Below are 26,557 nucleotides of genomic sequence, written 5' to 3' on the forward strand. Positions count from 1 at the left end.
GTAAAAGAAAATTCACTTATTCTGAAGGTTTGCTGCGGTGGTGGTATTACTAGTAGTACGCTTATTCTGCGCGTAACGGGATGAGTGAACATAAGCGCAATAATGAAAGAGTCCACCCACACCTAGCCTATTTACTGGTGTCACTGGTGAATACAATGTTATTTGTATGGGCAAATCAACCAAATCTCAGTCAACAACAATCCTATCTTCTCGTCCATGAATTAAGCAAAGTCATTGGTAATGGTAATATACGTAATGGATTTCCAACAGCTATCGATAGGAGGTAAATCCATCGTTCCTGTATAAAACATCTTTTGATTAAATGAAGCCTATTTCCTTATTAGTTATGAGGCCTATCATAAACAAAACTAAGCCAAACTGAACTAATCTAACTTAACCTAATTGCCAAAGCACGGTGTAAGGGGCCTCCTTAAAAATATCGTATGGCTTACAACGATGATTTATAACAACAATAGTGCTATTATATCACATAAAAATGATTAAAAATCCAACATATAATTATCTAACTAATGAATCTAAATGCCATAAATATTTTCCACACTCCGCACTGCATGCCTTTACCACTTCCTACATCGTGGATCTGTTTTCCTCCCTTCCCTCAGCATTTTAGTATTGAATGTACATTAATCTCACTACCACAAACTGTTCCCACACTCTGAACTTCTCGCCTTTACCTCTTCCTACGCCGTGGACCTGTTTCCCACCCTTTCCATAGCATTTTAGTATTGCAACGGTTTCATTGCAGATACATAAATCTAACTGTCAAAAAGGGTTCCCACGCTCCGGACTGCTAGCCTTGATACTTCCTTCACCACTTCCTACGTTGGAGACCTGTTTCCCTTCTTTTCTCTAGCATTTTAGAATTGCAGATACATTATTCTAACTGTCACAAAGGGTTCCCACACTCCGGAATGCTTGTCTCGACTACTTCCTTCACCACTTCCTACGTCTTGGACCTGTTTCCCTCCCTTCTCATAGTATATTATTATTGCAGATGCATTAATCTAACTGTCGCAAAGGGTTCCCGCACACTCCGGATTGCTCGCCTTGACTACTTCATTCACCACTTCCTACATCGTGGACCTATTTCTCTCCCTTCCCATAGCAGTTTCAGAATTGCAGATACATTATTCTAACTGTCACAAAGGGTTCCCACACTCTGGACTGCTCGCCTTGATACTTCCTTCACCACTTCCTACGTCGTGAACCTGTTTCCCTCCCTTCCCATAGCATTTTTAGAATTGCAGATGCATTAATCAAACTGTCACAAAGGGTACCCACACTCCGAATTGCTCGCCTTGACTACTTCATTCACCACTTCCTACGTCGTGGACCTGTTTCCCTCCCTTCCTATAGCAATTTAGAATTGCAGATACTGCACATTATTCTAATTATCACAAATGATTTCCACACTCTGGACTGCTCGCATTGACTACTTCCTTCACCACTTCCAACGTCGTGGACCTGTTTCTCTCCCTTCTCATATCATTTTAGAATTGCAGTTACATTAAGCTAACAGGTCATAAAGGGTTTGTACACTCGGGAATGCTCGCCTCGACTACTTCCTTCACCACTTCCTACGTCGTGGACCTGTTTCCCTCCCTAAGGTGAGCTCTAAAACTACTCAATTACCAAGCAATTAAGAAGAATTTCGTTTCGACTTTTTTTATTTAATCTTTCGTCGTGTCACTTGAATTGGTTTTACATTTAAGAGTTGAGTTTTGCAATCACATATAAAAAATTTTCTTTCCTTTTTCGTTTCCACAAAACCTTAATAATGGAATAATTTTCTTGAGGAATATTATAGTTGCTTTTCTCGCTGGAGAAATCAGCAAGAAATTTATGACTGGGTTTATGTAATTTACGTTTCATGAGCCTTGTCCTCGACAATAACCTTAGACCACTTTGAAGAAATAATCTCGAAAGTGGACATAACCGGCCAACTACATTGTCATTTTAACCGTTTTAACATTACATCTAAGGTTAACAATTACTTGCACGATAAACTTGCATGAGTTCTCGAACCAGCATGATCGGACCATAAGAACAGGGGTTTATGAGGGGTTTGTGGTAAGAATTGGGTTTTCTCAGTTTTGACCCTAAAACATAAAATTTCCTAACATCTCTTTAAGCCATTTAAAGAATATAAAAACAAATAATTTAGTAAGTGTTTTTGTATGGTTATTGGCTAGGGAAACTATTAAAAAAATTGTAAATTTAAAATTCACTTGTTTTTACTATGGAGAATATGTTAACTGTTGTAGTTTGCTTGTTTATGGATATATTTTGGTCAAACTTCTCAAAATTTATTTATATTGTATAAAACTATTAATATTTTGAAAAAGAAAAAAACACTTTATTATCCTCCCTGTAGCAGCATACCTAGGTACTTGTTTAACCTAATGCTATTTAAATAGATTTAATTGAAAATCCAATCAGGTAAATGGAAATTCGCCTAGTCTTCATGTTTGCTGTGGTTGGGGTATTTTATATGATTATAACCTAAGTGCAAAGTTGAAGTAATCCAGAAAATAAAAAATAATCTAAAAAAATAATTTAAGATAATAATTGTTTTATCAGTTTAATATGAATCTAAAATGCAATATACATTCTGGTATGCTTGTTAGAGCTATGAAATCCATCGTAAAAAAATAACAAACGTGAATATACAATGCAAAATAAAATATTCATAAGTTAAGTTTGAGATGGTCAAATACATTATGTTTTATGGATATTTTAAAACGATAAAAATTAGTAATTTTACAAATATTTTTAATACATGAACAAACTTTTTATAATTGCTAATATTGTAACAAGACTTTAACTTAGTAAAAACAGCAAAATGTTAGTTACAAGAAAGGCACAATTGTTACGGCTCATGACCAGTTTTTACATAAACAAGTTGGGACTGGCGCCGGCTTCTGCAGTTTTTGAGTCTGGACTCACTAAATATTGTTTATTCTCAAATACTTTTATAGTTTTCGGAGATTCATAGTTAATTCATACTTGCTTTTTACTTACATCTGCCAAAGGAAATCATGCCTTACAATAATAACCACATTTCATAAACTACGAAATATTATTCATTTACTACGATGGTATGAGTTTGTAATTATTTATAACATAGATTCTAATAATAATATCGAACTTGTTTTTCTCACAAATTATTCATACTGTCAAGGTTAAAATGAAAGTAAGAAGAGACAGACAAAAATATAGTTATATCACCACTATTACTTAGCATACTTCCATTGTTAGCTCAGTAAATTTTAAAGAAATCATTACAGAAATGAGCATTGGCAAGGGTATTTTACAACTGAGTTTGCACTTTAGTATGACATGGAAAGTAAAAAAAATGTGTCTAATTACATCTAAACATATTGCTTATACTGTTTTATTAAGACGGTTAATATTTATGAAATAAGGTAGTGGTGATTGATTTCAACAATTAACCAACCTGAGGTATGTATGTAAGTCACTCTGTGTGGTGTTAATATATAAACAACATATTAAATATTTTGAAAATAAAAAAAACACAATCTATGAAAATAAAATTTAAATTACATTAATTCTTTGCCTCGGATGTAAGTTTCGAACCATATAAAAATGTGTAATTTCCTGTCGCAATTCATATATGAGTAGTCCAGGATAGCGGCCGGTGTCCATCAAGTATTTGATTTCATTCAAGACAAGGTAAACCCCATCTTAACATTTTGTATTCTTTCTTGACAACCTTTTCTAGAAGATTCTTCAAATAAATATTAGATGGTGAGTGGATGTTTGTAAAGCAGATAGAACTGCTGCATAGGCTGAAGGATAAATAAACATGATCGAAGGAAAGCTGTAAAGTCTGTCTGAGCCAGGATCATCCAAAAACTCTCGGATCACACCGGATGTGTTGTTAACATACAGTCATGTACTGGTGTATGTTAATCCGCATAGTGTGTGAGTGCAAGGGTATTGTCGACTTTAAGCGAATATTTGTATTATAAGATCAGTCAAGAAATTAGTTTAGCAAGTTTTTTTGTTTTCACTTTTCAGTTTTCAGGTTCACTACAATCGAGGGATGTTGATTAGTGTGAAACTGGGCAAAAATTGATTATATGATACTTTTTTTCAAAATTTCAAAAAGTGCCAGCTTACCGCACTAGTATACAAATTAAATTTCTGCCTTAATGTAGTTTATGTTAAACATAACCTGGTCCAAAACTATTTTTGTAGTTTTGCACAAAAATTCCGTGGTATCCTAGGACTACTCAAGGCATGGTCCATTTGACATAATATAGGGCTGAAGTTTTTTTTTCATTATTTTTTTTTATTTTTTTTTTAATACTTGGGGTTTCAAAATGCTACTTAATTTTGATTCCACTATAAACTGTAGGTCCTGTCATTAGCTGTATGCGCTATTAATTACCAGCTGTGTCTAAGTAATATGTCGACCTTAGTCACTAAAAAGACAGACTACAAGATCACACTACTCATCTCCATTCATACTTGGCTTAAAATACCTACTTTGTATGGTCGCCATTGCATTGAAAAGTATTAAGTATTAATTATCTCAATGACAACAATAAATGTTGACGGTTCTTTAATTAGTTTAATTATGTTGCTGCTAACCAACTTATATTACGAAATTGAATTGGCTATATGGAAAAACAACATTTTATTTATCAAATTTTATTTGATGGCATTGATTACAGTATTTCTTTAGTATAACTAACTTTCTCAATTCGACGGAACACTCGTTGCAAAAATAAGCAAAGGACACAAGTATAAGACATTTTCCTTTACTTAGAATTAGGTTGTCCCCGACAAAATATCTATATCAGTAATGTCTTATAGATATCATTACTCTTACGATCTATTCAGTATTTCCTTTTAAATAGAACACATTACGACATTTATGAAATACTTATTACTGAAGACAAACTCAATTACGTAATCTGTCGCCTTTCACTGTTTTCAGTGGACAAGATGAAGCTTTGTGGGAAGTTGGCCCAAAGAAAGTTTAAGGCTAAGAAGTGTCAATTCAATAACGCCCTGAGATGTTTGTTGTCTTTGACTCAAAGCCAGGTGTAACGACATCAAGAGGGCAAAGTACATCTAGAGACAAGAACAGAGGGAGTTGATCTGTCAGTCTTGGTTTGTGTCTCGGGGTTGAGCTACGTGAGTTTATCTCTACTTTTGAAACTTTGGAAAACATGTGAAACCGACTTATAACACTGCAACTCAAATAAATCAGTAGTAGTATACCGTGCACCGAGCAGAATAAGTAGACAATGGTTGAGTAAGATCTGCGATCTGGAGGTAGTTCCTACGTAATTTAAATCTATTTCTTTTGGTAAATAGATCTCCAGAACTTGAGTAAAAATCAGACAGTACTTTCTATTTTAAATTAAACTACTAAAAACGGCTTACTAATGCTCTAGTATACCTCAACAAAACAATAAAATCCGTTGTAATTTTTACATTGACATATGAGTTAGTTAGTTAAACCTCAGAGTAAGGTTAAACCAACTATTTAGAATTTAATAATAATTCTATTTCAAAAAACAGGTTATGAATGAAATAATAACAAATAGTTACAATTTTGGTATTTAAAATTTTTCTCTATTGGTTGTGCAGTACTTTATGAATGTAGAGTTTTAAGAATTTTGTGTTCGAACAACTAACTTTCCAGTAGCCTGAATAAAAGTCCACCCTTTTAGTTCTACAGTAAAAATATCACCAACTTATTCAAATGGTTTTTTTTAACTTTCGTATGGTAAAATCTTTGATCTTGTGAATTTGTTTTCCTTAATTTATGCAAAACCTTTTTTTAGGATGAAGCAACATTTATTTGTTAAACAAATAATTATATTATGAGTCTAATACTAACTAGTTTACCTGTAACTTATAACTAGCAGCAGCTTAAGGTGGTTTCCTAAGTTGGAACGAAAGAAAACTAATCACCAAAGTGAAGTGTCTAAATGCAGGATATCTCACGAGGGAGGGATAAAACTCCCAACTTTGCCTCAAGGGTCAAAATATTACCTAAAGGTCGTTATGGCCAAAAAGGTATAGACTTTTTGATAAGCCTCTTTAATTTCCATTTAGATCTAATTTGATAACAATTAAAAAAAACATGTTTACCTACGACCGTTTTTTAAAGTAGCCGTTCGAATTCAGTTTTTGGAATTGAAAAGTGTCTCATGCCAGCATTGTTTACATTCATAACAGCATAGTTTAACTCATGAAAACACGAGTAATGGACCAATGAGGTTGAAGGATTGAGAGAAAATAAGTAAAATTTGTAATGATTCGAGCTTCAACAAATCAGCTTTTCAGGTCAATTTAAATGTTGAGTGGTGAAATTAGTGTTTGGTATTCACCATCATGCCAGTTTCAAAGAATTTTCGGTAAGTGTTATAAATTGATTGGAATACTGCAAGGTCAATCACACTAGTTATGAATCATATTTTTTATGCATACGACTGTACGGCATGAAAATATGGGGAAAGAGTTGTATATAAAATAGGGATTTCCCCCATTTGACCCCTAAAACATAAAATTATAGAATTTATATCTAAACTATTTTTTTAGCGAATTTCTCTATAGGGAAGTAGCTATTACCGTAGGTCTCATGGTAAGACCTAGGCCCGGGACCGATTCACTTTTTCATTTTGATGTCCCCAGAGGCCAAAAACACCATTCGTTAAATTTTTTATATATCTATAAATAGATATATATATATGTGTCCATCCGCACGATAACATGAGTAATTTTTGTCCAATTTTGATAAAATTTGGTTTGAAGGTGTAAGGCGGGATGAACTTAAAATGAGTTTGCGAACCAGTATGATCGGACTATGTTAACGGGGGTTTATGGGGGGTTTTATGGGGTAAAAATGGGGTGTTCCCATTTTTGACCCTAAAAACGCAAAATTTCACAATTTCTTTATAAACAATTTTGTAGAGCTTAAATAACAAATAATTTAGTATATTGAAGCGTTATTATGCGCCTAATTGTTATGGAGAAAATTCAAAAAAATATTAAATTTATAATAATTTATTATTTTTAATTCCCATGTTATTCTTATGGAGAATAAGTCAACCGTTGTAGTTTGCTTGTTTATGATCATATTTTGATCAAATTTGGGAAATGCATTCTTTCATACTAAACTATTAACATTTTACAAAAAAAAAAAAAAAAAAAAAACACCTTTTTACCCTCCCTGTTGCAGCAAACTTAAGTACTCGTTAAACTAATGTTATTTAAATAGGGAATAAATTTGATATTTTTAAGGAGACATTTTAGTGTAAATCCAATCAGGCAAATGGAAATTCGCTAAGTGTGCAGGTTTGCTGCAGCGGGGGTATTTTATTTAAAAGCCCAAATAATTTAGAACACTGAAGCATTGTTGTATGCATAACGGTCAAGGAAAAAATCCCCCCAATAATCTATAAATTAAAAATGCTTACGCTATTCTTATGGAGAATAAATTAACTGTATTTTGCTTTTTTGTGGATAAATTTTGATCGAATTTGGAAAATTTGTTTGTTTCATATAAAAATTGTTATGTATCTTTGCCTATCTTGTGTTATCTAATTGATCATAACTTAACATATGTTCTTATATTTATTATAATTTTGTAAATTAATATCATTGTCCATTTTGTTACAGCCCAAGTAGCAACACAATATTGTTAAAATGTTGAAATAATGTTGCTTAACATTGTCAACAATATTGTTCTGAGAATATTGTTTTAATGTTGAAGCAAGATTTTCCCAACATTGATCAACTTTTTATGAAAATATTGTTTGATAATATTGATTAATGTTGAAAAAACATTATTTCAACATTAACACATTATTTTCCCAACATTGATCAACATTTATTGAAAACATTGTTGTCAATATTGAGTAATGTTGAAATAATTTTTATTTCAACATTGAAACAACATTAATAAGATTAAAAACTGTTTATGGACTCAGCTCATCCTGAAAATCAAAATAAATATAAAATAGGCTTTTATTAAGTAATAAAGGGAATAAGGTTGATGCTAAAAACAAAATACTAAAAGAAAATTCTACCCAAACGGGTAGAAACAAAAATATCTTCAATTTAAATTAGAACTATTTTCTTGTGCGCGCCATTAAAACGCGCGCGGATGGATCTATCTATCTATTAGCTTAGCTAGCAGCTAGCATTTAGCACTAGCACTATAATAGCATGGTCATGGTGGCATCCATCTTCCATCATCGGCTCGGCACTCGGCAGCTCCAGAGCATCTTTCATTTCAATCAATCATCTCTAGTCCTAGTCTCAATTTCGTAATTTTTATTTCACTTACTTCACACCATGTTGCAATGATTGTATTTTTCCCTTTGCTTTGAGATTCTGATGTATAATAATACAATTATTTACGGCTGAATACAGTTTTTTAATGGTGGTCAACTTGAGATACCAGCTTTAAGGTAAGTGCATCTTGTTATCAAGTTAAGTTTTGCATTCATAGTTACATATCAAAGTAGGCTAGGCTTGCACTCTAGTCGTAACTTAATAGAGCCAAGCCTAATTTATTAAAATCTTTTAACCTATAAATGCAGTACCAACTGCTAAGATTGATTGTTAACACACAAATAAAACATGTTAAGTTAGTGTAATCGTATGCAAGGCTATGTAGGCTAAATAAGTTAGGCCTATAAGGCTAATATTTATAAGCAAACAAAAAAAAAACTCATTTGAATGCTGAAAGAAAAAGTAAAACCTAGCCTAATCATTGAGATCATTGTGAATGCATTTGCCCAGAAAATTGAAGTTATAAGTTAACTTATTAAGTTAATCATCTCATCTTTTTTACCTAACCTTAAGTTAATTTAGACCAAAATGCGTTTTCCTGTTTTGCCATTGCAGTTTAACCTTTGAAATAGCCTAGGATGTCAATATTATATTTTACCTAAACTGAACATACCGAAGCCAATTTAGCTGCAACTTCAAAGAAGGCTACAATTTAATTATCCAATGAATTGGTCAATAATTTGTAAATTTAAAGTAGGCCTAGGCCTAACTTACGTTAAGTTACCGTTGGCCTTTTTATAAGCGGAATAACTTAATAAGTTATTAAACCCTCCGAGTGTTATTTGTCGCTGCGGCGACACATAACACACTTTGTGTAGTGTTTTGTGTCGCTGCAGCGACTCACAAACACTGTTTACGTACGGCGAAGGCTCTATGACTGACAAAATCGGATTGAACTGGATCGAGTTAGGTATCGTTTTATTTCACAGATTTAGAGCTTTCTCCGGAGGTCTGTCTCTAAGCGCTATTCATTTTAGTTCCGAAAATATTGTAGCAGACAGCTGACGTGCGTATTTGTAAACAGCAGCGGTTAACCTCGGACCGATGACTGATGTGTTTTATAACGTTTAACATTGTTTTAGTGTTAAAAATCAAAAGTAGTGATGTACGTGGTGCATTATAAGAAGATTTAAGTGATTTTGAAGGGCTGGTTGATGATCCTGAAGAAGTAGGTACCGTGATATTGATGTAAATTATCAGCCAGATTCCTAGCTATGGTTAGGCTATACTACATTCTTAGCTAAACGCTATGTAGAGTGCAAACTTATTTTTTTTTTTTTTGTAAATTTCCCAAAATATTTTTTTTTTACCTCAAAATTTTGTTGAAACAAATGTTCCTTATCTTCTATGTAAAATATTGAAGCCCATGATTTTCCAAACAAAATGGTATATAGAACAGTATAATTAACATTGTTTTCAAGCTTCTCAGATCCGTTTTAATAAAACCTTGCAAATAAGCAAAAAATAGGCAGACATTAAGGCCAAAACAAGGGACACTCGGAGGGTTAATCCCATGAATAATTTTAATGCTAGGGCCTGCATTGATCGATTTTACTACACTAAGTAATTTCACTAATTTCGACCTCTAAAGTTAAGTTAGCTTAACCTACCATTACAACTACTTACAGTAGCCTTAACAGTAAAAAGTTAAGCTTATACTAAAATTATTTTACTTAAAACTGAAAGATCAGTTGTTAACATTACCGTATCACTTTAGTTGGGTATCTGTGTTATTTTAGTTCATAGGTACCGGTACCTAACTAACTTAGCCTTAACTTATTTAATTCGTTGGTAGCAGGCCTAAGTTAACTTAACTTGTTCTGTACCGGTCAAGGTTGCTGTACTTTAACTTATATAGGCTAACTTATTCTTATTTGTTTGTTATGACTTAACTTAAGTCACACTGCTTATGATTAAGTTATGGCAGTAATTTAAGCTTAACTGGAACAGTAACCAACCTGTACAGGTTGACTAAAATTTCCCGTAAAATCCGGTCTGGCAATGCTTTTGTCCCGGTTTCGGGGATTTTTTCTCTTCAACCCACATTACAAAGACACTGGATACAGATCCGTGCAGTGCTGCTACCTTTGGGTGTTTCAGTGAACTACATCCACTCTCGGGGTAACGCAGCACAGTCACCACTGCTCTTTTGTGATTCGTCAGACTGAAATATTTGAATGCCAATTGCGTTCGCTGATTCGGTTTCGCGCCGGGGCTTTGCCCGCCACTGGGGAGCGCCTGTGAAGTCGGCGCGCGCAGTCAACGTGTTAAACACACATTCTTCACAGGCACGAGGCAGAATAACAATATGTTATTTAAAACCTAAAATAACTTTTATGCTAGGGCCTAAATTGATTTTACGATAGGCTCTACCTTAAGTTAAGTTACTACGTTAATTTCAACCACTAACTTACCATTACAACTACAGTAGCCTAATAGTTATAAGTTAGACTAAAAAGATATTTTAAACTAAAATATCAGTCGTTAACATCATCACTTTACATTAGTGTAGTTGGGTTGTGTTATTTTAGTTAATAGGTACCATTAAATTACTCTTTAATATTATATTATAATAGCCTACCGCATTGTTTATGTTGAGTTTTTGTTTTCGTTAGTCAAAACTAAGATCGAAAAATCATCAATAATAATGAATGTTCTCTCTAACAGGAAAGTACTCCTAACTAACTTACCTACCTACATTAATTTGTTGGTAGGCCTAACTTGTTCTGTTCCGATCAAGGTTTGCTGTACTTTATATAGGTTATACTTATTTGTTTGTTTTAACTTAGTCCACTGCTTATGAATATGGCGCATTAATTGAAGCTTAATTCAAACAGTAATCAACCTGTACATTTTTGCAGGTGTCTTAAGCTACATAAATACAAAAATCCCTTAACTTAAACACTGTCATTCTTCACAGGCACGCAGGCACGTATAAAACCATGGGGCACGAGGTCAAAATAAAATCAGTAGACTCTACACAAGACTGACCAAGTTTCTAACATCCTTTGAAACTACAGGTAATTGACCTTTTCAATTGATTTCCTCTGTCAGCTCTATTAATCTTGCATGATGTTTTTCTAAAATATAGCTATCAGTACTCTTATTTGGTTTTTAGTACAATGAACTTATTAACTTATTTTGCTTTAATGTATCATATTTTACTGTTGTAAGACTGACTTGTGCTTTTCAAGCTTTCATGACAGTATCAATAGAATGTAATTGTCTAAATATTAATAATTGCTTTATATCATATTGTATGGCTAGGCCTATCGTTTGACTAGATTAATCAAATCAAAAAACATGTATTTATAATCATAGGGAGTGTTGTGTCTGATGAGGCTACGTTGTAGGTAATCTCAGCCAAGATCGATTAGTAAAGTCGGCTAACCAGATGGTAAAAACTAGGTAGGCTATCATAAAAGGTGAGCACTTTTTTGTATAAAAACGCCGTGTGATTTCGCAAACTGTCATAACCTAACCTAACTAACCAAACATGCTGTTAATGAAAAAATCAATTGAAGGTTTACTATCGAAAAAATTGTTCTGTTCATAAAATAAAATTATAACTTAAATGCCTCAGATTCTAAAAAAAGATGTACATCTAAGAAGTAATCTCATTCTAAGCAAAATCTTTGACAAAATGTTAGTGTCACCGGTGGGATTCGATCTGATAAGTATATTTGATTATGAGCCGAACACTATCCACTTCCCCTCGAACACCGATGGCAGCACTTTGTACCGTCGCAGTACGGTAACAGTGTTTATTATATGTATTCATTCAACCATTAATCGATTGAATTGATCCTATTTGGTCCGAAATAATATAAATACTTAGTATTTCGTTATTGAACCGATAGTTAATGGCGGTTTTTGTACGAAAATTTGCTCACCCTCTTAAAAAGATTAAACAAATTTGATCATTTCACTTAAAAAAAAAAAATTAAGTTAGATTCTGACACCTAATGTTTGAATTACAGTAGCCAAAAAATATATTGACTACCGGTTTAAAAAATATATTGGTAGGCCTATATACGGTTTGATATAATGGCAAAAAATAGCTTTTGGTTTTGTTGTATGTTTAGGAAATCGTTCCTCGAATGACTAATTTTACAACAGCCTACCGCATAGTTTATGTTGAGTTTTTGTTTTCATTAACTAAAAATAAGGCAATAAATAGCAATATTAAAATATTTCTAGATGATTTGAAGCTTGTATAAGAGTAAATAAATAAGCCTTTATACTCTCTTCTGACTCTATCTCTGCCTAACTAAATTTTTAAATACATGCCTTTCATACATAATATAGGTTAATATAGGTCTTGTATTATATTTGGCTGTTAATACAAGTAGGCCCTATTCAACAATTTAGTCAATGGTAATATGCAAAATTTTTTTGACAATGGAGAAAATAGTGGAAAAGGGAGTATTTAAATTACAGACCTTGCAAACCATTAACAATCTCCAAGGCTACGTTTAACCTTAAAATAGTTATTTTAAAGTGGGCCATGAGGCACAATTTTTATTTCAGCTGCGGTTTTCAATACGGACGAAATGAGAACATTCTATTGGCTGTCATGGTCTGACGTCACTCTCTTCTCTTGAGATAACACCATTAGCGCAACGATACGTAGTTCAACTATCGATGTTGTGTAGTGGATAGAGTAGTCAAACGATTTCTAAGAGTTATCCAGTTTGAATCCCTCCGGTGAAGCTAACTTTTTGTTAAAGATTTTGCTTAGAATGTGATTAGCCAACTTCATTTTTTGTCAGAAATTGAGGCATTTATAATTTTATTTTATGAACAGAACAATTTTTTTCGAGTAGGTAGTAAACCTTCATTAGATTTTTATCTTATATCTCTTTTTATATTATTAGCAAGTTTGGTTAGTTAGGCCTATGTTAGTTTATGACGGTTAGGTTTTATATTTTTTTCATTTTTTTTACTCTCATTTCGTCCACAATGAAACCGCAGTATTAGCCTAGCTGAAATAAAAATTGTGCGGCCGTGAGAGCGTGGAACATAGATCAAACATGCCTGATGTACTTCATAAGCTCTATCCAACCCTCAACAACATGAAATAGCAGCTGTTGTTGTTCTATACCTTCAGATACTCCCAATTCCCATGCAAAATAAACTTGACACAAACATTTTTTTTTTAGGAAAGGGAAGGATGCCGCTACAGTCGAAGAGAATCGGGCCTATGGAGATGTCAGCGAAGATATAAACACTTTTCAACAATCACTAGGCCTATACATTGAGCCTACAGTTATTAATTTTTAAATCTTGAAAGTGATTTACTTTTGTTTATAGATTTGATATATTATAAGAATATTTTATTCGCTTGGTTTTTTGGTCTTTGTGATTTGACCTTCTATAAAAAATGTATATTTTGGGCTTTGTGAAAGAATAAACAATATATTTTTAAATTGTGACGTTATTTTTTACCTTTTTCTTCAAAAAAATATACATAACTTATGTCAACAATATTCCACAGAAACACTTTTTGCGGATTTTATGAAATAGCATAGCCTACTGTTATTCAAGAATAAAATAATATATTAATAATTGTTTTGTCAGTCAATAGAGTATTACCTAAAATGAGTTTTTTGTTTTGACATTTTTGCTATGCATTTATGCAGGCCGAAGTATTTTGAATACTTAGATTGTTTGACAATTATTTTGTGAATTTTTTAAAATATTAGCTTAATATTGACAGGATAATACAGCCGATACAAAAATACTTAAACAATGTTGTAAAACAATAATCAAAATACTGTTAATGTTAACATAATATTTTTAATTGATTATTTCTACATTTTTTCAAAATTGTCTTAATATTGGCTTAATATTTCCATATAACATTGAAACAACGTTGAAAAATATTAAGACAACATTGTCAAGACAATGTATTTTGTTTCACGAAAACGTTGTAACAATATTGTTACCACATAGATCAATATTTGGGCAATATTGAATGAATGTTGTTTAAATGTTGAAAACAACATTGAAACAACGTTGAAAACTATTAAGACAACATTGTCAAGACAATGTATTTTGTTTCACGAAAACGTTATAACAATATTGTTACCACGTTGATCAATATTTGGGCAATATTGAATGAATGTTGTTTAAATGTTGAAAACAACATTGAAACAACGTTGAAAAATATTAAGACAACATTGTCAAGACAATGTATTTTGTTTCACGAAAACGTTGTAACAATATTGTTACCACGTTGATCAATATTGGGGCAATATTAAATTAATGTTGATTAAATGTTGACAACAACATTGAAAAAACATTGTTATGCTACTTGGGAGTATATTTCATAACAAGAGTAGAAAGTGAGTGCCATGTTTGACGTGCAAGATTTATGAAGCACTTTAAATGGTTGAGAATATGTATAGACCAACTTTCACTATTGTTTGAACGTTACTTTTCGCTACACTACAAAGAATAATTATATTCTTTATTTCAAAACTCATAGCATTTTTAGGTTATACCTTCGATTTAAAGTTAATATGAACTATTTTTTTTTTTGAAAATTGAAACAGTTGATAACAAATATTTCTTTGTTTACGTCGGCGAAAATAAAAAAAAAGTTAGTAAACATTACTTTCGCATAGTAAACATTCTTTTGCCGTAGTAAACAATGTAATGATGGATTTTCGCATGTGATAAACATGCAACGAAAACATGTCATTTCACAGTAGTGTAGCGAAAAATACATACCCAGTCTATTAATATTGTTTACCTTTTAAGTCTTGTCTGTCTTTGATATTTTTTACACAAGTAAGTATCAATAAAAACCCCTTCCCTGTAGCCACAAACCTTAGTAGGCCTACTAATTAAAATTATTGCAATTGAATTTGGAATTGAGTCTGACAATCAAGGGAATATTTTAGTGGAAATCCAGTGAGGTAAATTAAAATTCGCTTAGTCTGCAGGTTTGCTGCAGCGGGGCATTTTAATACGCTTAATCAAAATCAGACAAGCTGGATGGACGTTTCAATTATACAGCTTACCCATTAGATTATACAGATATGTTAATCAGATCGGCAAGGTCGCTTGATCGAGAGTCAGACAAGTAATCCCAGACCCATCCGTCATCTAACCAATAGGATACGTGCCTCTGCCCTTCCTTGTATCTCCCTCTCAGATTGTTATACATGTTACTCCACAGAAATAACTATATTATCAGTTCCTTATAACAAAAACTTAAAATTTAACTTATAAGAAATCGATATTTTAAAAATATGTTAAATATATTATGTTATTAATTGTTATAATTAATGACACTTGTTGGAGAAATATCATTTAATTTGTACTACAAACCTCAAGTGCGTTGGTTTTATTGTTACACATTTTGGCAAATCATGCAACAATTAAATGATTAAATCAGTTATTAAATTAAAAGTTTAACAATATATTTTTAACATTCTTTTACTAAATCATTATAATGATTTCTTTATTTGTATTTCAATGGTGTCAGTTAATTATTGCCATGGATAAAACGGTTAGTCTATGGTTTGCAAGTGGTTACCTCAGCAATATGGAACTGTAAATGAAGTGTTATTTGCATTTCATCGACTATTTTGTCTAATACTAATTTACAAAAAAAGTTTAACCTGTATTGAAATTCATAAATACAACTAATTACATCTCCCATCACTTTTTGATACCCCTAAAACTGTACAATTCTAATTTACTGGAAGGTTTTATGAAGGATATTACAATTGAGAATATATAGCCTACACCAGTGCATTGGACGTCATCAAAAAAGGTTCAAAAGGAGACTGGAGCTGAAATTGTTTGCTGGAGCTAAAAAGGTGGGCTAGTTTTGATGCAGCAAGTCTTCTGAAAATTGGTTAATTAATTACAAGCTTAATTAAATTACAAAGCTTACCCGTTAGAAACCGTCACGATTGCAACAATATCATTATTCTCCCGCAGACCTTATCGATAAAACTGAGGACTTTAAAGTGAAACTAGTCGATTGGTATATTTAAATTGCAGTATTGAACCTAAGCAAAGGTTAACATTGATTCCTGAGCTAAGACTGAGTCTAGGCTAACCGGCGCCGGACTGCTCGGCTCACTGTTTTATGTTTGCGGGGGCGCTCCTGCTTTAAACACTAAACTTTTTTAAGTTACTTTCACTTACGGTCCGTCCAGCTAGTATTTTCGTTTAGTGGAAATAAATTAAAAAAAAAAAATCGTTTTTTATTTTACATTTAATTTTGTGAATGACAGTTAAACGATTTGACCGCACTTCTGAAATGATTTTTATTCATCCAGATCAATTAATGGTATCAAAATGATTCTATATATTTAACATGTATTAATGAAACCCTGTGGTACGGAGTAACTGAGTTCAGTTTAAATGTAATGTACTATCAATGAAATATAACAGTGATGTAAAATACTATATTGGTCTTCACCGAGCCAAATATTACCCGATGCGAAATTGATTTAAATGATACTTCACTTTAACTATTACTTTGGCAAGCTGGGCAAATCTTCCAAGAAAATCAGTCAAACACCAATCATTGACTATGTGCTACTTAGTTTTTAACTCACTTCCACAAGAAAAAATCGGCCATCTGTTACCCCTCCGTTGATCCAATAGTATATGGATCTGATATAAAGAAACTATCATACATGAATCCCATTAAAAGTCCAATTATCTTTGGAAAAACTATTCACTAGTATGTGAAAAGTGAGTTATGTCATACTTTCTCACCAGTTTGTTGTTTAAGGGATGGTATAGCTTGTGTAAGAAGAAAAAGTTCATGGGTACTTTGGGCTTTATATGGATACGTACCTTAACACCTTTTTTCTTCTTACACAAGCTATATCATCCCTCAAACAACAAACTGGTGAGAAAGTATGACATAACTCACTTTTCACATACTAGTGAATAGTTGCCATACAATTTATCGAAAATATTCTTGACAATATGTAGATTAGTATTTCTAGTTACTTTACCTAATATTGCCTCCGAAAACGTTTCCATAACATACTTGGGTTGTATAATACCAATAAATCATAATGGATATTATTGTGATTAGGGCTACTATATATAGTTGAACAATAATCATGTTTTATGTGTTCACCAAGAAATCAATATACTTGGTATACTGATACCAATCAATTTTTATATTCATCCAACAACATGAGTTGACAAGAATTGGCCAGTCAAACCACTATAATTAAAAAAGCCTCATTGAGAGATTATGAAGATGTATGAATGAGAAATTGGTACAAAAACACAATACATCATGATTCAAATATTATTTAAAATATTTGTCACATAATATTAAATTGCAACTCCAACCCAAAAAAACCTACTCGTAAAAGTATCTTCTGATAGCTCAATAAAAGCTCAGCTCAGGAAGACCTGCTGGTCCAGATGTTGCCGGAGGGTGGTTTATTTACTCTGTACAGTGTACAATCGCACAGCTAGAGCTAAGCGGTTTCTCGTGTCGAGCCAAGGTTATGGGGTGAACCCTTCATTCCACAACAACTGTAGCCACCAGCCGCGCCCACAATAAACATGGACCACTCTAGCGATTGGATTACAACACATATTTAAATAAATTTGATTTTCATTTTGGAATTGTTATTCAGCTTCTAAGTCGTAAGGCTATTTCAATTAAATTCCATTCTGACGGAGACTCACATTTTCTCGTGTATTGTATGCCGAATATGATTACAAGGTGAGCGTAAGTAAATGTCAATGGTAGAATCCGAAAATTTTAGAAAAGAAGTGTTATGAATCACACAAATAAATTAATAACGTCACTGGTCCAAAAGTAGACAATTTTAGATCGATATTCAAATGGAACTGTCAAGTATAGTCAAAGTCAAAATCATATTAAGTTTTACTATTATTAAATTGGATTTTTCCAACGTGTTTTCTAATACATACAGTATATAACGTATCTGCTGCAGTGCACCAATTATTTCTTGTCGTTTGTAATGTATTTTATTCAAATGTTTATGGGATATTAAAAAGATTTTAAACCCGGAGGAAATTGTTGTTTTTGGAGAGAATTTTTACTCTATTTATTTCGTTTAAGGTTGTGTAGTACAACAATAAATAAATAAAATACATATAAAAGCACTTTCCAGACTACCATATCTCGAAATACCCTTTAGCTTATTAAGGACGTCGAACCTTTTAGCATGTATGGTGTGGTCCACGTTAATTATAGTGACGGTTTACTTTATAGTTCCATACAATCCTCTACTTTTTTACCACAGTTTAAACTAATCCAGGACCAACTAAAATTAAATATCACCCAATAACATGCTTCTTGGCGTGTTACATATGTACTCAAAATTAATTTCTGAGCCCGTGAAGCCAGGAACTGTAGTAATTCAAGCTAAGGTGGCAGAGGCCGTGCATATGATACATCACCTCTTACCCTGTATGTAGGGATGCAATAAATCTTGACAGAAGTGGCGATGGAAATTATATTCCTCAAACCCCCTATTTCATGAGTATATTGTTTTAGTACAACATCATACACGAACGAAGTGAGAATCCTTTAAATAACTTACATGTTGTATAAATGAATACGTTGATATTTCTATTTGCCAAATATTCAAGTCAATTGCATCACTCTCCTGGTAAAATGTGGATGTATAACAACAACATTCCGATGCTGCTTTTAATTGTACTTGTACTTGTATTTTTATTTGTACTTGTACTTGTATTTGTACTTGTAACCCATGCACGTTATCTTGTAGTTCTAATCATTTTTAAAGGCCTTAAGTAATATGTATGGCGTTTTCACTAAGAGGAATATACACATCCAAGTTACCATAAGAAACAAGTTCAGTAAATTGCAATAATCATATCTTACATACATTTCTTTAGAAAAATGACTTGTAAGTAAAGAATTTAAAAACCTCATCACAGCCGATATTTATATGTATAATCCACTAAATGTTTCAACCCATCATATGTGAAACATACTCTTCTGCTCACTGGCACGATTAAGACTAATCAAGTACTGTATGACGTACACGAATATGTGTCCCAATTATCGAAATCATGGTTATCACTCCAACAAACAGTTTATGAACTTTCTAGAGTTTTATACATTATATATATAGTAAGAATACAAGTGATCCAAACAAACCCCTACAGAACTTGATAATTACTGTTAATTTGACTTAAAAATTACCATAAATCCCATAATATGGTTATTTAGTTTCAGTTAAACACTTAAAGTAAAACCTTAACAATAGTGAACTTGATTTTACAATTTCTTTGATTATTACATAGTTTGAAATGCTGTAAAACACCATATTGTGTAAAGTAAAATACCCCCGTTGTAGAAAACCTAGTGTCACTTTGCACACTAGTTACACAAATAACTATTCTTCATAAGAAATACATTGGGATTTTGATGGCTTGTGGAGCAAATCCCGGGGACTTTTATTGCAGGAATTGATAAAATGGGGCGTTTAAAAGTATAATTAATTTTGAAAAATCCATTAAGTAGTGGTTCGTAAGAGGGGTAGTGTTTTGTAGAAAAAAAAAATCGGCCATCTGTTACCCCTCCGTTGATCCAATAGTATATGGATCTGATATAAAGAAACTATCATACATTAATCCGATTAAAAGTCCAATTATCTTTGGAAAAACTATTCACTAGTATGTGAAAAGTGAGTTATGTCATACTTTCTCACCAGTTTGTTGTTTAAGGGATGGTATAGCTTGTGTAAGAAGAAAAAGTTCATGGGTACTTTGGGCTTTATATGGATACGTACCTTAACACCTTTTTTCTTCTTACACAAGCTATATCATCCCTCAAACAACAAACTGGTGAGAAAGGTCGCCTCCGGTCGCGGATAATACTGGTCGCCTTCACGTATTATATATTCGGATAATATTTTACGAGTACTTAGATTTGCTGCTACGGGGAAGGTGTGTTTTTGTACACATTTTTTGGAATTTTCGGATGAAATAAATAAATTTGACAGGAATTGACAAAATGGGGCGTTTAAAAAGTATAATTAATTTTGAAAAATCTATTAAGTGGTGGTTCGTAAGAGGGGTAGTGTTTTGTAGAAGTCGCCTTCAAAAGGTGTGTTTTTGTACACATTTTTTGGAATTTTCGGATGAAATAAATATATTTGCCGAAATTTATCAACATAATCTATATTTATAAAAGAGGAAGTTTGTTTGGTTAAAAGTATTCCTTGATCTGTTTATAATCATATGTTATCTATCTATATATTAATAGGCAAGCATGTTTCTTTAAAACCTTTTTTCTCAGCTCGTGTGAATCGTAGGGAAAATCTACGCATACCGTTGGAAAGCTATTTTCCTGTAGGTGTGCAGAATCCCTTTATAAATTTAAATAGGCTCAAAGATAAGCACAAAAAATGAGTTTAAAAATTTGAAAAAATTAACATGGATCTTATGCGTTGCTATGCTGGTTACGAAATAACAACGAAATATAAACAGAAAATCAAAACAAATGGAGGAAACTCCAATCACATGTTTTATTTACAGTGTGGGGTGAAAATAGATAAGTGAGTACATTACATATTTTTGGTCGAGTTTCGACCACTGGACGACCTCTCGTTATTATTATTGTTTACACTAGCAACAGTGCCCGTTGTGGTTAAATACAACGGTCTCTAGTAAAGTAATGGTTATGAAATCCATACACCACTTTACTCACTAATATTAATGGTACAGTTTAAGCACATAACATTAGAATCACACATTTAACATAAGAAACACACTTTAAACATAAATGCAAATTGTTAACAACAACATTTTATCAAAGAAAAATTAATTAGATAACAATAAGCTGTTGAATTATTAACACATGTTTCGTATGATTAGATTATGCATACTGGTAAACCAATTATTGCCATCTATAAAAATAATTTGTTTTTCTTTTCCGAGGCGGGTTAGCTCTTCTACCCGACCGATTTTCATAATTTAGGCCTTAAACTAAAGGTGTGGGACGTTGCGCAGATTTACTATCAAGCATCGGCATTCATTTTGACGTATATTTCGAGTTATGCACAAACTGCCTCCCTGTACATTTCTTATGGGAGTTAAATTTTGGTTTTTCGCAATGTTTCGTAAGCGGGCGATGGTTTACAGGAGGGCTCTTCTACCTGCCCGATTTTCATAATTTTGGTCTTAAAATAAAGCTATGCAAGCACATATTTGTCATCAAGCATCATCATTAATTTATCTAATGTATTAATCGACGAAAGAATTTGTTTTCCCTCCAATTAAAGATGTATTCCAGCAGTTATAATTGCATTATACATTTTGGTCTAAACATCTTAAGTGAAATACCAGCTTTCATTTGAGCTATTGATTATTAAGATCGGACTACCTAAAGCACACTGCTGAATCACGAATCAACAATAAATACAATAGTTTTAGTACCTATCTGCAATCAATGATACGTACCTCTATTATTTAGGTTATTTTATATGTCTTGGTCTTAAAATACTTCAAAGGCTTTCACTTGAGATATTGATAGTTTTAATCAGTTAAGTTCAAGATACTGTATCGCTCAATCAGAAAATATAAATTTGATTATATCTTGGATTTGGAATTTAGTTTTAGATACATTTACTTAATTCTAATTACGTTACTCTATTTGTTTTGACCTAAGAACCCTCATTGAAATACCAGCTTCCATTTCATTAAAGTACGCAGCTAAATCACGACCATCACAAATTGTTAAAAAAATGGAGTTATTTATCATCGATTTATAGCCAAACGATCTTGCTTGCAACCTCAACAGTACTTTCATAATTATTTGCAAATATTCACAAATCAGGCAATCCAATGACCTATTAATTAATCAAATCGGTTCAGTAGAACTGTAGATTTAATTGTACAAAGTTTAACAACAACATCTTTAATTCAGTATTTTCTCACTACTATAAACCTGGAGGTTGCTTAACGTTTTTGCAAATAACTTTGAAACGGCGAGGAAATCGACCAAAGTGGAAGGTGATATTCTGAAAGAGAATAAAATTTCCTACAAATTACTATTATGAATTTCTCGAATATACTCAATAAAGGCAGCCTAAAGTTGGCTACAAATATAAAATTGAAAATATAAACCTGTAATAAAAGGAGTTTTAAATGTATTATTTTTATTTGTTATTTTTTTACCTTAAATAACTAATAAAATCAAACTTTCATAATTATTTGCAAATCTACACAAATTAGGCTTTCCAACGACCCAGTAAGTAACCAAATCGGTCCGGTAGAAGTCTAGATTTAGTTGTACAAAGTTTAACAAAAATATATCAAATTCAGTATTTTCTCACCACGATAAATTTGGAGATCACTTAGATTATTGCCAATATCTTTTAAATGGAGGGGAAATCGACCAAAGTGAATGTATCATTCTGAAAGAGAATAAAATTTACTACAAATAACTACTATGCAATTCTTGAAAATACTTAATAAAGGCAGCCAAAACCTGGCTACAAATAGAATCTTGAAAACAGAAACTTGAAAAACCCAGTTTTTAATGTATTTTTGTTATTTTTAATTTTTCACAACAAATATTTAATTAAATCACGATTTTATAATTATTTGCAAATCTACATGGGTTAGGCTTTCTAATGACCCATTAGTTAACAAAATCGGTCCAGTAGAAGTCTAGATTTAGTTGTACAAAGTTCAACAAAAATATCCCAAACTCAATATTTTCTCATTACTATAAATTCGGAGGTTGCTTAGCTTTTTTGCAAATAACTTTTAAATGGTGAGGAAATCAACCAAAGTGGAGGGTGATAATCTGAAAGAGAATAACATTTCCTACAAATTGATACCATGCACTTCTTGGAAATATAAAAAAATGGCAGCTAAAAGTCGCGCCCAAATAAAAATTGTGAAAAACACCGTTTTCAATGTATTTCTTATGGAAAACACGTTTTCTTTAATTTATCACCATAAATCATAACAAAAACAAACTTTCATAATTATTTGCAAATCTACACGACTTAAGCTTTCCAACGACCCATTAATGAATAAAATCGGTCCAGTGGAACTCTAGATTTAGTTGTACAAAGATTTTTAAAACTGAATTATATATAGAATAGATTAGTTACACATTGTAGACAGATTTAGTTTAGTTAATAAAGATACTCTTGTTAAATATGGAAATTAGTAAATTTTATTAAATACAACCTTCCTCTTTTATAAATATAGATTATGTTGATCAATTTTGGCAAATTTATTTATTTCATCCGAAAATTCAAAAAAAAAATGTGTATATATATATTTTAACGTTATGGACTCCGTAACTGCTCGACAGATTGTAATGAAACTTTCAGACATTATTTAACATTATTCAAGGATGGTTTGTGTGAAGTTTGGTGCAGATAAACCAATGTTGTTGTTGCAAAAGGGCTCCGCCCCAGTGGCTCTGGAGTTTCCCATGTTAACGTTATGAGTACTTATATTTAAATCGAATTAAAGAATCTCAACAGCTGGTCCAACTAAACAATTTGATTCTGTGATGTTCAATAGCATTAAAAAGTTAATTGAGCGAAGCGAGCGTAGCTCTTTGGGTTCAACTTCAATGCAACAAATAAAGAAACATCACTCAATAACGGCTGAACGAATTTCAGCCTAACTTAACTAAATTACTTATACTAATAGTGAGATGGTTTTTAAACAAACAAATTTCAATTAGATAATGCTAATGCAATTTAAAACGAACTTAAAATTTCCAATTTTTAACATTAGGCTTATGGGACTAAAGTAGCCATGACGGTTTTTTTGTTTACAAGAAAAATGTAAACAAGAGAATAATAAGGTATTTCTGAACTTTCTAGAATTTTTTTTAAACGTTTTTAAACTATTTCTATGATCTTAATAAACAAGAAAAAACCGTTAAAACGTTTTTTTAAGGCGAGGAATTCACACTGCGAAGTCTTTAATCTTAAATAACTATTTAATCTTAAATATGTTTTTCCTCATTTCGTTTTATCACTTAATGGTTGGGGGACATTATTTCAACTCATTACAAAAAAATAATCGCGATATTAATAAATTATTATTTGTTTAGTTTTAAAAAAAGTGTTGAAGGTACAGACTTGGCTTTGTGATAGAAAAAAGCCAATAAAATTTACCACAAAAGCAGTTTTTAAGAGTTCTGCCATAATATGGGTATTACCCAATTTGTGTGGGTCCAACCCAGGAAAAATATAAATTATCGTAATTACTTTAAAACAATTTTAATATTTAAAAAATCATTGATCAAAAACTATTTGACACTCAAAATTGAAACCATGCTTAAATTGTTGGAAATTTTACGTACTTTAATTGTTACATTTGAGTAGTATTATAAAAAATGCACTATTAATAAGTTATAGACCAAAAACTAAAAAAATTACATTAATTTTTTAATATTTTACTTATTACGCAGGGAGCACAGGGATCACGAAGCTGCAAACTTGGTTTTGAGTTACCCTAACTGGTCCCAACAACATATTAAAAACGCAGCAATACATCACGCTTTGCGATTTTAGCCTCTTTTATGTACGATTTGACTGGCCTATAGTTTGTACTAAACGTTTAATATGGTTATAATTTTAAGAGGATAAAATGTTGGAGCTAAAAAATGTATTGGTGGGCCAGTATCGCAGGGAACGTTGAATCAATGAATTGTGCATTCATTGGTTGAATGTAGCTGAAGGAACTAATTTAGTAACTAAAAGTCCACTGGACTTATGAAGTTTTATATCGGAAAATTACAGAAACAAGAATAGATTTGATCAACTTAAACAAGATCATAAAAGTGTATCTTATTTTTGTTTGGTTGCATAATTTTACATTACAAAGTTTTTATTATTTCAGCAATCAAATGTCTATGGATTGTAATACAAATATTTTTCGTAAATTATCAAATTTGTCGTAAATTATAAAATGTGATTTTTGTGTCGGTCCCCTGGTGCTAACAATAAGAATATAATAAATCTCCTACCCAGAACATCAGTAAAGATTAACCTGTAATGTTTACATTCCTTTTTAAACAAATTGTTTGGATTTATAGTAAAATTAGCTGTTCGAAGGAATCATGTATTTAAGTGTAAGTTAGATAGTCAAAATTCGATTATCTAAAAAAAACTGTATGCCTATTGCATAATTTATTTTGCAACGTAAATAATTTTGAATCTTAATGACAACTGGATTTCAGTTAATGTTTTTCACAGCTTAAATGGTCATGGTTATATGACGAAATCCATCATTTCAAGTGAATAAAACCAAGTGAAAGAGCTAAACAAAATGTGCTACTGTAATGTTAATAAATCGGGTATAAAATAATACTAGCGAATATTACAACTCGGCGAATATTCACAGTTATAAGTTTACATGATATGTTTTCGACAGAATCCAACAGTTGTAAACACCGTAACACCTGTATTTGTTTAGCCTAGAACAGTTTCAGCGATGGTGTCACAGTTTCATAAATTAGCAAGGCTAGGACGAACAAGTGTTCGCTTCGTATTGGCTGCTGCCTAGTGGGTACATTTTAAAACATAACTTTTTAGACTTACTGTACGTCAGTAGTCCAAATTACGTCAAACATTAATTACTTACAGCCTACATGTTTCGTTGTAATGCACCATCTTCCTAGCTTGCAACAATTAAAATAAATTTAAATTTACACACGAAAAAGTAGGCGTGAAACACGAGATATTTACATTACACTAAACAACAAGATAACACTACCATGACAAGGCCGTGGATATATAGGTAGACTCTCATTTAAAAACTGAAGTACATCTATGTGAACCAATTAGTAGTTTGTTTTATTCAAAATGAAAATGGTTTAGTAATCCACTCTTAGCGTGTGCTACATTGTAAAGTTCTGTCTTCTCTCTTACTTCTTGTTACCGCAAAAGTTGATGTGAGATAAAAGATGCTTTCTGATTAAAATATGGGTTCAGTGGTTCAATTCAACTGCGACCGTTTCATTCCTAACCTATGGCTTCAAATTAAAACAGGGTAACGAAACGGATCTAGTCCTATCAGGAGTAAATAACAGGAACTAAATGTGTCAAGGTTTAATTTGCAAGTGAATAAATTATGTTTTAATTGTATTGAAGATTTTATTACTTCTAATTATACTACATGTGCATGTTCAATGTTATCACGTTTGTTGAACAACAAGTCA

General features: G+C 32.1%; 1 long non-coding RNA gene across 1 annotated transcript; it reads left to right on the forward strand.

The window, feature by feature from the left end:
- Nucleotides 1–8,249: 8,249 nt before the first annotated feature.
- LOC129004704 (uncharacterized) lies at nt 8,250–13,677 on the forward strand. Its single transcript, XR_008491746.1, has 3 exons — nt 8,250–8,477; nt 11,282–11,381; nt 13,524–13,677. It is a non-coding gene; the product is annotated as an uncharacterized LOC129004704 (long non-coding RNA).
- Nucleotides 13,678–26,557: the final 12,880 nt, after the last annotated feature.

The sequence above is a fragment of the Macrosteles quadrilineatus genome, unplaced genomic scaffold, assembly GCF_028750875.1.
Source record: "Macrosteles quadrilineatus isolate MER2022 unplaced genomic scaffold, UCM_ALF_1.0 Scaffold_10__1_contigs__length_6754688, whole genome shotgun sequence".
NCBI lineage: Eukaryota > Metazoa > Arthropoda > Insecta > Hemiptera > Cicadellidae > Macrosteles > Macrosteles quadrilineatus.